This window comes from Bison bison, unplaced genomic scaffold, assembly GCF_000754665.1.
Source record: "Bison bison bison isolate TAMUID 2011002044 unplaced genomic scaffold, Bison_UMD1.0 scf7180017864152, whole genome shotgun sequence".
Lineage (NCBI taxonomy): Eukaryota > Metazoa > Chordata > Mammalia > Artiodactyla > Bovidae > Bison > Bison bison.
In genome coordinates, this window is record NW_011494724.1 from 872,976 (window position 1) to 888,353 (window position 15,378).

Consider the following 15,378-nt stretch of genomic DNA (forward strand, 5'->3'; position numbering starts at 1 on the left):
CAGACTCTACCCCTTCCCCCATTATCCTCTATGCATAACTTAAGGTATAAAAACTACTTTGGAAAATAAAGTGCGGGCCTTGTTCACCGAAACTTGGTCTCAACATGTCGTTCTTTCTCTTACCTTCTGGCTGAATTATTCAGCCTCTTTTCTCCACTGAATTTCCTCACTGAGCTATCCTCATACTATTACTCTTTATATCCTTAATTAACATTTAGTTAAGCAGTTGTTTCCTGATCTTCGCCTACGCCGTCTCTCCTTCGAATACCCTGGATCAGCCGGGGCTGGTCCCCGGCACCCAGCTCTCCTACCTGTTGCTGCAGGTAACTACATAGAAGCAGACAGGGTTAGCTAAAGTAACAGTGAAGTCACCAGTTACAGCAAATCTCATAGAGGATAAACAAATATTACCCCTGGTTTCTAGCAAAATTTAGAGGATCAAGGCTTGCATCTGTTTTTCTATCTTCCTGTATTTCCTTATTAGAGGAGCCTATAAAAAATCTGGCATCCAGTCCCATCACTTCATGGCAAATAGGGAAACAATGGAAACAGTGACACATTTTACTTTCTTGGGCTCCAAAATCACTGCAGATGGTGACTTCAGCCATGAAATTTAAAGCCACTTGCTCCTTGGAAGAAAAGCTATGACCAACCTAGACAGCATATTACAAAGCAGAGACATTACTTTGCTGACAAGTTCCATCTAGTCAAAGCTATGGTTTTTCTAGTAGTCATGTACAGATGTGAGAGTTGGACTATAAAGAAAGCTGAGGGCAGAAGAATTGATGCTTTTGAACTGCAGTGTTGGAGAAGACTCTTCAGAGTCCCTTGGACTGTGAGGAGATCCAACCAGTCAATTCTAAAGGCAATCAGTCCTGAATATTCATTGGAAGGACTGATGCTGAAGCTGAAACTCCAATACTTTGGCCACCTGATGCGAAGAACTGAGTCGTTAGAAAAGACCCTGATGCTGGGAAAGATTGAGGGCAGGAGGAGAAGGGGAAGACAGAAGATGAGATGGTTGAATGGCATCACTGACTCGATGGACATGAGTTTGAGTAAGCTCTGGGAGTTGGTGATGGACAGGGAAGCCTGGAGTGTTGCAGTCCATGGAGTCACAAAGAGTCAGACATGACTGAATGACTGAACTAAACTGATGAAAAATCTCTGTCCTTTTAATTTATTTTGGTTTTACATTTTATTACCTGAAATATTCCTAATTTGGTTTCCCATTCTCCCTTCTACACAATCCCTGATAGATTTCTGATTATCTTGTCAGGTGAGAATACTAGATGAAAACAGCTCAGCGAAACATTCCTAGTAGTCATCTCTAATGTGAACCCCCGTATCTTATCCACCTTCTTGGAGCCAGCAATTTGACTTCTTGGAATTTGACCTGAGAAAGAAATACCACAAGGACATGGCTGAATGCACAAAGATGTTTATGGCAGAATTACTTACAGTTGCAAAAACCTAGAAATAATCTAAATGTCCATTAAGAGGAACTGATGAAATAAATGATGCCGCATTATAGAATTCTATATGCCTGGTTAAACAATGAAGCAAACTTTCAAGGAATAGTTAGATATCTAGTCTCATAGACCTGTATCTGTAGAGAATAGGTCTGGAAAGTTGGGGGGTGGGGCGGGGCTTTGCCTCTGAGGAAGAGTGCTAACTGTGCATTTCTTTTATTCATCTTCTTTTGTATCCTTTGAGATACTTTTGCAAATTTCTTAAAAGTTTGTGGCTCAGGCAGTAAAGAGCCTGTCTGCAATGTGGGAGACCTGAGTTCTATCCCTAAGTTGGGAAGATCCCCTGTAGAAGGAAATGGCAACCCATTCAAATATTCTTACCTGGAGAATTCTGTGGATGGAGGAAACTGGTGGGCTATAGTCCATGTGGTCGCAAAGAGTCGGATACGACTGAGTGACTAACACTAATAAAAGTTTGTGCATGGATGCTTATGTTTATGTTTAAGTTCCTAAGATTTTTTTTTATTATTTTGTTAATATCATTTATTTTCTTTTTATCTTTTATTATCGGTGGGCTGTTATATAAGAATGTTATCGTATAAATTTGGTTGGTCTTTAATTCAGCACCTTTGCTGAACCTGGTTCTTAATTCTAATAGATTAGCTATAATGGAATACATGATATTCTTGTAGTCAGAGTCTGTTAAATTTTGAATGTAGCCAATCATATTGTATGTAAGTGATAATTTAACCACTTTTTTCTCAATCCTTCTTTTTCTTTAGTACATTTTTATTTTCTATTTTAGGGCTGAATTAATCAAGTCTTCCATAGCCCCTATACATTTTCCCTTTCTTGGCCTGGAAATAGTTATTGCTAAGGTTTTAATCTGTATACTTTATTACAAAATTTCCTTAAAAAAAAAGAAACCCAAATATATTTAATATTTTCTTTACAATGGCTCAACAAGAGATTTACTTTTATTTTTTATTTTTTAATATAAATTTATTTATTTTAATTGGAGGCTAATTACTTTACAATATTGTATTGGTTTTGCCATACATCAACATGAATCCACCACGGGTATACACGTGTTCCCCATCCTGAACCCCCCTCCCACCTCCCTCCCCGTACCATCCCTCTGGGTCATCTCATTGCACCAGCCCCAAGCATCCTGTATCATGCATCGAACCTGGACTGGCAATTCGTTTCATATATGATATTATACATGTTTCAATGCCATTCTCCCAAATATAATTTAATTTTAAAACAGAAACAAATAAAAATGGCAGTACACCTTAAGATAGAGGATCCTATACAGAAATCAAGGAAAGGACGGACCAAAGAGAAAATGATAAAACAACATAGTGAGAGAGGCTGGACAGCTGGTGCCAGGGCTCTTGGAGAATCTGCTTCAGCTGGACTTTGTTGCAGGTACTTAAAGGTTTTATGGGTGTTTCTAGAACTTAGCAGTGTGTGTGTCTGTTCAGAGGGCTATTGCTGGATGTTGATTTCTAGCAGGCAGTGCATGGACAGCATGTGGCCCTGATGTCACACGGGTGAGCCCACTCGCCCTCCAAGACATCCAGGCCGACAAGCTGCAGTGCCCAGGTGCTGCTGGGGAGTCACAGGGACCTGAGACCTCAGATCTTCACAGGCTGTTCCCACCACACTGTGGATGAGCTCCACCCGTTAGGCAAGGTCTGATGCAAGCTATGCAGAAACTCCCTTGTCTCCAGGTATCCTAGGGTCACCAGGCCCTGCTCAAGCCCTTGACTGTGGGCCATCAGCACCCCCTCTAGGTCTTACTCCCTTAAGGGTGGGAGCCAGTCATGGTTGTGGGAGGCCCTGATGGATGCTGGCAATCTAAAATTATTTTGTTCAAAATAATAGAGATTCAGAGGCAACAGTGGAAGGAAGGGAGCCTCCATTAAAGAGATAGGCTTTAAAGAATAAAAAAAAAATTGGTTTGTGCACATTGCAGACTCTTACATCATTTAGGAGGGTAATGTCTCTCTTTAGGAAAGATATTACTAAGGAGGAAGTAAGTCCATGAACAAACTCATCTGGATGGGTCGATGAAAGTGGGGAAACCAGATGAAGTAACTGAGGTAGGATACAGCTCAAACCCGTCTTTTCCACCTCTTCTAGCCAGAAGAATCCCTTTATTCTGATGTCCTATTTTACTCAGGGCTCCACAGTTAAATCCTTAGCTGACTTCTCATTGTCTTAAATATATTAGTTTGTTTGTTTTTTTCCAGAGCTTATTAAGGTTAGGGAACAAATCCTGAGCCAGTATCTGTCTGGGACACAGAATCAGAATGTGTGGAATCAGAAAGTGGATTGTCTTTTGTTTCAGAAGAAAACTGGGAAATGAAATTGTATATAAATCTCTTCTTACTTAGCCTTGATTAGACGCCAATATAGGTATTGCGATTTGCAAAGAAAGCAATGGCCTTGGGCTCCATCACTTTGTGTATTCAGATCGTGGGCTTTCAATTACCTTTCTGTGCACTGATAAGGATGCGGAAGGTTGAAGAGTGTCTTTGACTTAGTAAGCTAAACCCAGAATCATATTAATTGATTAATTAGACTGACAAAGACTTAGATAAGATTAAATTTGTCTTCTCTGTGGTGTTTTCCTGACATTCAGTGCAAAGACATAAAGACTCTTAAGGTCAAATTGAGATCCTGTCTCAGCTAGAGAATCTAGCTCTTAATCCCAAGGTTTGTTTTAAAGCTAAAAGTTTATAGAACATATGAGGTTAACTTGGATTAATAATGTCACGCGAGTGTATGTTCCTCGGTTCTTTGTTTCGTCACAACAAAGATTTGGAGTGATGGACCATTAAAGCCCTCGGCACATCACAGCTCTTGGGTCTTGGACAAACTGTGCTACAGCTCTTAGGCAAATCAGTGTTACAGCTCTATTTTATTTAGAAGATAGCAGGAGAAACTACAGCTCTTAGGCAAATCAGTGTTACAGCTCTATTTTATTTAGAAGATAGCAGGAGAATCCAAGACTTGACGAGAAGAGAGTGGAGGAGTGCGTGGGGAGGGAGAGAGAGAGAGAGAAAGAGAGAGAGAGAGATAGAGCGCATGCACGTGGGAGAGAGAGTCCGAGAGAACGCGCTTTGGCTCCTCCTTTTATATGTTTTTTCCTCCACCTGGGCCTGCCCTATGCAAATTGGGCTTAGCCAGGAGTGCTGTTTGTTCTGTTTGTTCTGCCTAAAGTCTTCACTCTGGTCCTCGGACCTTCCTTATCTTCTAGCCACCGCCATTTTGGGCTCCTTTTCCCTATTCTACCTACCTAACAATAATATATGTTTTTTATAAGAAATAGTATGATAGTATAATAATACAGATGCCATATTACACGTAAGCTGTAAACAACCTACCTCTCCAGCTTTTTCCCCTTTCCCTTTGTTCTCCTAATATAAAACTATATTCCATAAAACTTTGGGAGGAAAGAAATCAGTTCTGCTTGCTCTTTTCCCCTGCATCTGCTGGTATTGGAATAAAGATGCCCCTGGCTGTTTCTGATTCAAGTCCAACTCAATGCTTTGTTTCTTCCAAATCCTCAAGTTCAATACATAGCAGATGTTCAATTCATACCTGTTGACTGACTGCATGGAAATTGATTAACTCTAATAAGAAACCTGGGGACCTGTAGGCACATTCCTCTGTGTTTTACACGAGAATGTGCCTACCCCTGCATTTGGGATCATCACTCTGCTGGATGGAAATTCTGAAGCATGTGGTGAAGATACAGTTTCTTGGCCCCCTCCCCCACCATAGTATATGCTAGATAAGGTTCCATGTTCTCATTAAACTCTTTTATGAGTTGAAATTAAAGCGAATTAAATTCAGGTGGTTAAAAAAATTAAAAGCAATTACCTTACAGGCTTTTTTTTTTTTTTTAACATGAAGTTTTAGCCAATAATCTTATGAGAAAGAATGCCACTGAAATGGAGGCAGCTGCCACCTCTGCTCTCCAGATTCTTGTTTGTTTCCTTAGGGGTGACATTTGGTGTGGCCCGGAGTCACTCCTGACAGCAGGATCCTTCAGGGCGGCAGGGGATTGTCTGACTTGTTTTGTCCTAAAATTATTCTATACCCCTGAAGACTGACAGCAAATAGACTTCTGGCTGAATAACAAGCGAGGGTTGGATGACAGGCTGACATTCTTCAGAATTTCTGCAGTAACCAGTCAATCTGCTGTACCTTGGGCACTGCTCAGCCTGTGCTGAAACATTTAGGAAAACCGCAGATGCCTCTGTCCATGCCCAAATGAAGCAGAAAATCTTGCTTTCAGGACTGGCAGACAGGTAAAAATTCTCCCCCAAAGAGGTACTTTTGTGAAGTGTGTATACAAAAGCAGCTAATGTCCATTACTGAAATGACTATGTGAAGGAACCAATTTGTTTCCGTTTAGAAAACACTTTCTCTTTAGAGTTTTAAAATTAAGCCTGGGAAGTGAAAAGAGTTTTTTTTCTCTCTCTCTCTCTCTCTTTTTAAGAGCTAGATGTGTCCATGGAGAAGGCAATGGCACCCCACTCCAGTGTTCTTGCCTGGAGAATCCCAGGGATGGGGGAGCCTGGTGGGCTGCCGTCTGTGGGGTCCCACAGAGTCGGACACGACTGAAGTGACTTAGCAGCAGCAGATGTGTCAAAGTTTTTGGTTATAAACCCAAGAAAAGGTAATTCATTGATTTGAAAGTGAAAGTGAAGTCGCTCAAGTCATGTCCGACTCTTTGCGACCCCGTGGACTGCAGCCCACCAGGCTCTTCCGTCTATGGGATTCTCCAGGCAAGAATACTGGAGCGGGTTGCCATTTCCTTCTCCAGGGGATCTTCCCGACCCAGGGTTCGAACCTAGGTCTCCCTCATTGCAGGCAGACACTTTAACCTTTGAGCCACCAGGGAAGCAATGATTCATTAATTTGGATGGAGTTAAATAGAATTTATTTGAAATTGCTAAGATGTAAATTAGTTGAATCAATCATGTATCATATATTCAGTCATATAGTTAAATTAGTGCTCATGGTAAAGAATCTGCCTTTCAATACAGGAGATGTAAGAGACACGGGTTTGATCCCTGGGTGGGGAAGATCGCCTGGAAGGGCACAGTAGCCCACTCCAGTATTCTTGCCTGGAGAATCCCATGAACAGAGGAGCCTGGAGGGGTACAGTCCATAGGGTTGCCCAGAGTTGAACATGACTGAATTGACTTAGCATGCACCCATATATATATGAATGAAATCATACACATAGTTTTGATGGTGGAGGGGTAGAAAAGAAAGGCACCAGGTGAAGAGAGTGTGCCCCTGGTTTCGAGAAGAAGCACGTGTTGATGAATATCACCTGGATTACATTGTGGCGAAGGCACCCCACTCCAGTACTCTTGCCTGGGAAATCCCATGGACGGAGGAGCCTGGTAGGCTGCAGTCCATGGAGTCTCTAAGAGTCGGACACGACTGAGCAACTTCAGTTTCACTTTTCACTTTCATGACTTGGAGAAAGAAATGGCAACCCACTCCAGTGTTCTCGCCTGGAGAATCCCAGGGACGGCAGAGCCTGGTAGGCTGCCGTCTATGGGGTCACACAGAGTCGGACACGACTGAAGTGACTTAGCAGCAACAGCGTCAGGGAATACTAGCTCTCAGAAAGGAAGGAGCTGCCCTGTGTCTCTTTCCATTTCCTGACATTCTTTGTGTATGCTCAAAGAATGGAGAGACTGCAGCAAGAAGGTTCTGAGAGTCAGGCTCCAGGAACACTGATGAATGAATGGAGGAGACCCAGGGAATGCCCAGCGCGGGAAAAAGGAAATCACTGGTAATGTCATGTATTTCAAAGAACTTCTCCAGAGGTGATAGCATTTTTTTTTTTTCCAGTTTTTGTTTGTTTTTTAGTATTTAGTGAGAATTTATTGCACATACAAAACAGTTCACAAACTGAGAGCTCGCAAACCAATAGTTAATGAAGTACAGAGGTATATTGTTATAAAACAGCTTATATAGTGAAAATGCAGAGACTATTAATTCTTTACAACGATTGGTTATAGGATTAGAGTTCCTGATAATACAGGATTGGTTACAAGTCATTACTTTATGCCATTTTAGGGGAGGAACTTAAGTTTTGATTATGATTTTCAATGACCAAGTTAAGTTCCACTTGTTTTAAAGAGTAGGCTAAATTGTTTCACCTATTTGCTTTAAACAGTTTTGTCTGCCTAGGGAATTTTGAGATTTGGTCAGTTTGCATTTAACATGAACAGTGGGTATATACTGTCGGAGAAAGCAATGGCACCCCACTCCAGTGCTCTTGCCTGGAAAATCCCATGGATGCGGGAGCCTGGTAGGCTGCAGTCCATGGGGTCGCTAAGAGTCGGACACGACTGAGCAACTTCATTTTCACTTTTCACTTTCATACATTGGAGAAGGAAATGGCAACCCACTCCAGTGTTCTTGCCTGGAGAGTCCCAGGGACGGGGGAGCCTGGTGGGCTGCCGTCTCTGGGGTCGCACAGAGTCGGACACGACTGAATCGACTTAGCAGCAGCAGTGTGTATACACTGTATTTTGCTTAGCCATTCATCTGTCAATGGACATTTGAACACTTGGGTTGTTTTTCCCTTTTGACTGTTGTGAACAGTGCGGCTATTAACATGGGTCTGCAAATATCTTCTCGTGATCCTTCTTTCAATTCTTTTGGGTATATACCTAGAAGTCAAATTGTTGGATCATATGGTAATTTTATGTTTAGTTTTTTGAGGAACTGCTATACTGTTTCCATAGTGGCTGCACCATTTTACATTCCTTCCAACAGTGTACCAGGGTTGCAGTTTCTCCGCATCCTTGCCAATACTTATTTTCCATTTTAATTTTTATTCTGATAGTAGCCATCCTAATAGTTGTAAAGTGTTTCTTGTAAAATGGATTCATTTAAGCAATTCAGGGCAAAGAAAGCAAAAAGTAAAAATTTATTTTAAAAGTCTCATCAACTAGATAAAAGCACTAATTTGTCATTGTTAGAGATGGGAGATATCAGAGCATGTTTATATGCTAGGATTGACCTAGTAGAGGGGAAGAAATTGGGCAGTTCATCTGCAAAGACAGAGGTATAGTAGTCAGCCTATAGGATACTGTAAAATAATCAGCAGTGTATTTCTTGTTCATACCACAGTCCTCTGAGGACAGACCTCTGTTCTGGGCCGCACTCTTCCAAGTGGTGATTCTGGAATTGGAGTTTCTCCCGTCGTGTGGCTCTGCAGTCCTGGACTCCAGCACTTCCAATCATGCAAGGGTCAGAAACAGTGTGAGCCAAGAATCTCAAGGAAGACTTTAGGGGCCAAATGGAGAAATGGCCTTCATTAATTTCACCCCTATTCCTTTCATTTCCATTTGTGCTGTAACCCAGTGAGAAGGAAGGCTGAGAAATGCAGTTTCGTGCTTTTAGGAAGGAAAAAGAATGGATGAACTTCTAGCCAATCTTTGTCATAGAAAGGAAGGCAGAACATTTGGGTGATCTTTTATTAGATATAGTTATGTGGACTTGTAGAAGTTCTCTCACTTCTCAGTGAAACAGGAAGTGATGGGGTAGAGAGGCAGGAGAGTTCAGGGTTTGAGGGAAGAGGGAGTGGTGTAGAATGGTCATCTAAGTGGGTGGAGAGTAAAAATGCTCAGGGGTAGTAGTAGAATGCCTCCCAGGGCATTGTGGTGCAGTGCTGGGGCTTGGGTCATGGCTGCTGTCTGTCTGCAGGTCCAGTAGAGGGGTGACAAGCCAGAAGCTGCAGCCTACGGGTGTATGTATATCTGCCAGTCACTGTGGCGGCCATGGCCCTTGGACAGCACTAGCTGCTGCTTCATTTCTGCCTCCTAAACATCATTCAGGTTCCCTTTTAGGTCTGCTATTAACCAGCGGCCCTAGAGGGAAAGGAATTCTGGGAAATGTAATTCTTAGCCTCAGTCAAGGTGGCAAGAGTGCAACCCAGCATACTTGGCTTTATTTCTCATCAAAGCACCTGTTCACCACTATTTGAAATATTTGCTGTGTGCTTCCTTTATTTGTTTTTTTGTTTTCTTGTTAGTATAAAATTTAACTTCATGAAGATGCTGATTTGGTTTGTCCTCTGTAATTATTGTCAGCACGTAGAACAGTGTCTGGCATAGAAAGTATTTGTTGAATGAATGAGTTTTTGGACATCCTTCTGGATATCTTTCTATATATGTGTACACACAGCCACATACAAACAAGTGAAATTTTATAAGAATGGGGTCATACTCTCCAATTACAGCTCTATACCTTTATTTTTTAACATTGGAAAACCATAGGCAATACTTCAGTGGCAATAATTGTTGGTCACTATCACACTTTAAAATTGTTGAAGAATAACAATATGCCTATCTTTATATAGGCATATAAATATATGCCTATCACAATATAATTAATAAATTGAATTAATGTAATTAATTGGTCACTGATTGGTAGGCATTGTGCTTGCCTGGCTCTGGATTAGTAAGGCAGGCTTGATGAAAATCACAGAAGGGAGTCTTTGAAATAAAATCAATACAGTATGACTTTTTCAGTATAATTTCAGACTCATTGATCTATACTCATTTATCTATAACTTGAACTTTTTCGCAACCATGGGGTGCTCTTCAAGGGGTACCTGTGGGCTAGTGTCTAGGGTGGGTAGAATATGGAATATATTTTCCAGAAGGTCCTTTTCAAATGCTAGACTAGGCAGAGAGAGTGAGACAACTTGTGCTTACTTAGCAATATGATCCATGAAACTTAAAACTTGGTGTGCTCAGACTCACAAATCCTCAGAGGTCTGTGTGCTTTATTCTTATACATTTTCTCCATTCCTTTAGTACTAGGATATAAAAGCAGTAGAACAATAAATAAAAAGCAGGAGAACAAAACATGCTTATGGTATGTTTTGGAGTAGCCATTTGGAGCCCAACCATACCCAGTCCCCTACTGGGGCTCCAGGCTGGTGGTCTAATTTGGGGAAGTGATGATATATATAAGCTCAAGGAGGGTTTATGTGAGATGCTCTGAATCCAGGCCTGGGAAAATGCAGAATGTCTTTGTAACTTATGAAAATATCATGAACATTCTTCAAAATCAAGGATTTTTTCTTATAACCCTTAACATGTATATGAACCAGCTAGTCCTCACCATAGACCAGTTAAAACAAGTCTTTGGGAAGAGAACCCAGACGTTGGCCTTTGCAGAATCTGAATAAAGTGAGCATGAAATTCACAAGTGGATACATTGCTCCGATTTCCATCTGTGCTTATAATCAGGGGGCCTGGGTACCTGTGACCATGTGAGGCAGAGGAGAGCTGTTTAAACACACAGTCAAAAGTGGTGTAAGTAGCAGCCTGGCCAGAGGGTCTAGTTATCGCCTACCAATGGGGACCTGCTGTCACTCACAGCGGGCAAAGAGTGAACCCCACAGTGTGGTGTGGCCTGAGGGCTTGTGATTGTGGTGCCATCCACTTAGACTCAGAAGAGTCTCATATTTCCACTGTCACAGATGGCAACTGAGACTTAAATTTGCAAACATTTCTAGCAGATAATACATTACATGTATGGTGCTTATTCTCTAGCTGGAAGCCACTGAGAGATTTTGTGAAGCTCATCTTGTAATGAGTTTACAGGAATATAATTATTTGTATGTTTCTTTGTAATTGTTCTAAGTCTTCTTTTTATTATTTTGTTCCCTTAAGTGAGAAAAATACATTGTAGTAAATATATATAGTGAAAGTGAAATTTGCTCAGTCATGTCCAACTCTTTGCAACGTTCTCCAGGCCAGAATACTGGAGTGGGTGGCCTTTCCCTTCTCCAGGGGATCTTCCCAACCCAGGGATCGAGCCCAGGTCTCCCGCATTGCAGGTGGATTCTTTACCAACTGAGCCACAAGGGAAGACCAATATATATAGTATGATCTTATTTTTTAAAAACTAAGATTACCAATGCTTAGAAAATTACTAACTCCCTGCATTTTCATAGGGAAAAGATGGAATAAGACACATCACTTTTAAACTTTGATGTCTTGAGTTAGGGGTGTGAAGTAAGAGTGAGATTGGAAAGGGATAACATTAATTTTTTAAATTATATTATTCACAAAGAGCACATTAATGTTGTAATTTTAGAAAAGGAATTTCAGACCAAAGTGTTTAAATATACAATCAGAGAGATTTTTTTTTGATCCCTTTGTGCTGAATGAAAAACTTAAATGGGAGGAAGTCTCAAAGAAAAAGATGATGGAATCTTGCTACTGATGTTACTGCAAAACCAGAAGCTATCCATTTGTCCATTCATTCATTGAATGTTAACTGAGCCACCACCACATTGCAGGTACTGTTCTGGCATTATTCTATGACAGCAACTAATGGAGCATTTTGTTACCTTCTCTCGCAGAAGAGACATAAACAAATGATGCATAAGTTTACTAGTGAAAAGTGGTGGTGAGGATAGCTAATGAACGATATAGAGGTAGGGTGGGATGTGGATGGTGTGCCAGGGAAGATCTTACTGAGAGGTGGCACTTCAGTAGAGATGTAAGTCAAGCAAGGAAGCAAGCCATAGAAACATTGGAGTGGGGGTAATACATTTCCAGAAAAAGGGAACAACATATTAAAAAAAAAAACAGCAAGAAGGTAGGGGTGACTCAGGAGGAATGAAGGAGAAAGATAAGGTCAGGAAGCTGATCATGGCCCAGATGATACAGGTCTTATTGGCCAGTGGTAAGCACTTGAGGTTTTATTTAGAACGTAGCGGGGACCAGTCATTAGAGGCTTGTGAGTGAGGCAGCGTAGTCTGATACACACTTGAAAATGATCACTTTGGAAGTTGTGTGAATAGATTATTGGGGCATGAAAGTAGAAGTCATGAGACAAGTAGGAGATTGTTTCATTAGACTAAACAAGGGGATCTGGGAGAACGTTGACCTCTTTAACTTTCTGGTGCATACTATCATTTGTTTAGGTTCCTTCTGTTGTTGTTGCTCTTGGATATAAGGAAAACAAATTCAAAGGAAAGCCCCTTTGAGGTCCTAAGTGTGGACTGAGTGAAGCTATTGCAACTGAAATAGATTGCGTAAGAGTCTGAGCCACTCAATCATGTAATTGATCCTTGCCTTCTTGCCGGGATCCAGACCCAGTGGATCCAGGGAATTCGAAGCGGGGACGGCGTCGGTAAGGATCAGGAAACAATTGCTTAATTAAACATTAATTAAGGATATAAAGAGTAATATAATAAGGATAGCTCAGCAGGAAAATTCAGTGGAGAAAAGAGGCTAAATAACTTGGTTTACATGGAAAGCTAATAAAATTCCAAAGCAAGGAATTTACGTCACCTACGTAGGCCACAGGTGTCCTCCCGTTCTCCCGAAGGAGAGGAGACACTAAAGCCTCCCTGGTCAGATCTTAGAAGCCCAGGCATAATTAGTAGGCTTGACGACTCCATGCTTCAATTCATCCAGAAGGTGAGAGAAAGAACGACATGGGGAGACCAAGTTTTGGTGAACTTGAAGCCCACACTTTATTTTCCAAAGTGGTTTTTATACCTTAAATTGTGCATAGAGGATAATGGGGGAAGGGGTAGAGTCATGCAGTAAGCCAGGCTTTCTTCCTGCAAACTTATCATATGCAAAAGTTTAGGTGATTTGCATCATCTTCTGGCCTAGAGGCCTGTTAACATTTTAAGACCTTTTCTTCAGAAAACTTATTTTTCTCTAAAAGTGATTAGTCAGGCGCCACCCTCTAAAAGCATTAGATAAAGTTGCATTCCTATAGGACAAAGGTGTGGTGGGCTATAACAAGAAAAAGAATTAACTCAAGGGTCCAAGGTTACAAACATTAAAGCTACTACTTACACCAATTATATTAATCAATACACTGCCAGGGACACAGCAGGTAAGGGATATGGAAATTTAGCAGCAAACATTGGCCCAACAAGTGAAAAACCCTTCACCAATACAATTTCTAATCAATCTTTTAACTGCTCAAAGGAACCTGTATTCAGACAGTTTAGAACATCTCATGCCTCTCACGGTTGTGAACTAAAACACTCTTGTCATGCCCAGGAACTTTATTAACTGGAGCTGTAATTTAACTCTTTTTCAGAGAGAGGTGGTGGGGGACAGCCCCCCCGTAAAGTCAGAGGTGTAGGTGAGAGCACAAAGCAGTAAAGTAGGAAGATTTTGGTTTTGGGGGTAGATGCTCGAGAATTTCCAGGGGGACTCCTGAGGCTCGATCCCGCCTTTGCGTATGCCGAGCCTCCTTCCTCATGACCTTTGCCACGGGTGGAGTTCCTCACGCTGGCTCCCGGCACCTTCTAAACACGTTTAGTTCCGAATGCATCACTTCTCTGATACTTTGGAATGCTACTGACCTTATGACTTGATGTAGCAGATAACACAAAACATTTAATGAACAGCTCAAGTTGTGTACTTAGTGATGTCAAGTGCTCAGGACCACAATCTCTACTGGGGCCTGTTAGCTCTTCAGGAGCTTTTGTTGAGTGGTGAGTAGTCCTTTGCTGTAAGGGCAAGCCCCTGTTCTAAAATCCCAGGAACTGTACTGTAAGTCTTCTAGGCTTCCCTGGTGGCTCAGACAGTAATGCGTCTGCCTGCAATGTGGGAGACCCGGGTTCAGTTCCTGGGTCGGGAAGATCCCCTGGAGAAGGAAATGGCAATCCACTCCAGCGCTCTTGCCTAGAAAATCCCATGGACGGAGGAGCCTGATAGAGTACAGTCCATGGAGTCGCAAAGAGTCGGACACAACTGAGCGACTTCACTTCACTTTTTAGAGACTATATAGCAACTTCATCATTCACAGAGAACTCTGATATAGTCATACCTGCTGGGTCAAACAGCCCAAGAAAATAAAGCCCTTGTATTCAGTTTGGATCTGCTGCAGAGCTTTCTTTTGAATTGGACCCCACAAGGAACTGGTAGCCTTTAGTTGCTTACTTGATTGATATGTGGGATCAGTTTTCCAAAGTCCAACATATCTTGCCTCCAAAATCCAAAGAGCCCTACTAAGTGCTGAGCATTGTGCTTAGTGGTAGGAGGTATAAGATACAATAAGTTTTATCTTTTAATTTAGAGGGAGTACCCTAGGCTTTTGGATCCCTGAAAACTTTACAGAAGTGGCAGTTCCCTGCTGTCAGGCTTGTTGACAATCCTCTGGCATACATCTCTTACTAGAGCATCTTGGGTACATGACCTGTCTGCCCATCAAGTTCAGATAGCATGACATTGTCAGTACAGTGAACCAGCATGATGACACGTAGGCTGTGAGGATGCTGAAATTCTTTAGAGACTATACCTTAGAGGGTTAATATAGCCCTGAAGAAAGAAATGCATTCTTGCTTGACAAAGTTGATTTTTATGCCTTCAGAATATTAGAGAATGGGTATCTTTGGGGAAACATTATTCTTCCTTTGACAATCCTAATCCAGAGACTTCTAGCTAAGAGCATTTTACAGATAAGGAATGTCTTCCTCATCAGTTCAGGTCCATTCTGTCACTCAGTCATGCCTGACTCTTTGTGACCCCATGGACTGCAGCACACCAGAAATCCTTGTCCATCACCAACTCCCAGAGCTTGCTCAAACTCATGTCCATTGAGTGGGTAATGCCATCCAACCATCTCATCCTCTGTCATCCCCTTTTCCTCCTGCCTTCAATCTTTCCCAGAATCAGGGTTTTTTTCCAATGAGTCAGCTCTTTGCATCAGCTGGCCAAAGTAGTGGAGCTTCAGCTTTGGCATCAGTCCTTCCAATGAATAGTCAGGATTGATTTCCTTTAGGAGTGGCAGGTTTGATCTCCTTGCAATCCAAGCAATTCTCAAGAATCTTCTCCAACACCACAGTTCAAAAGCATCAGTTCTT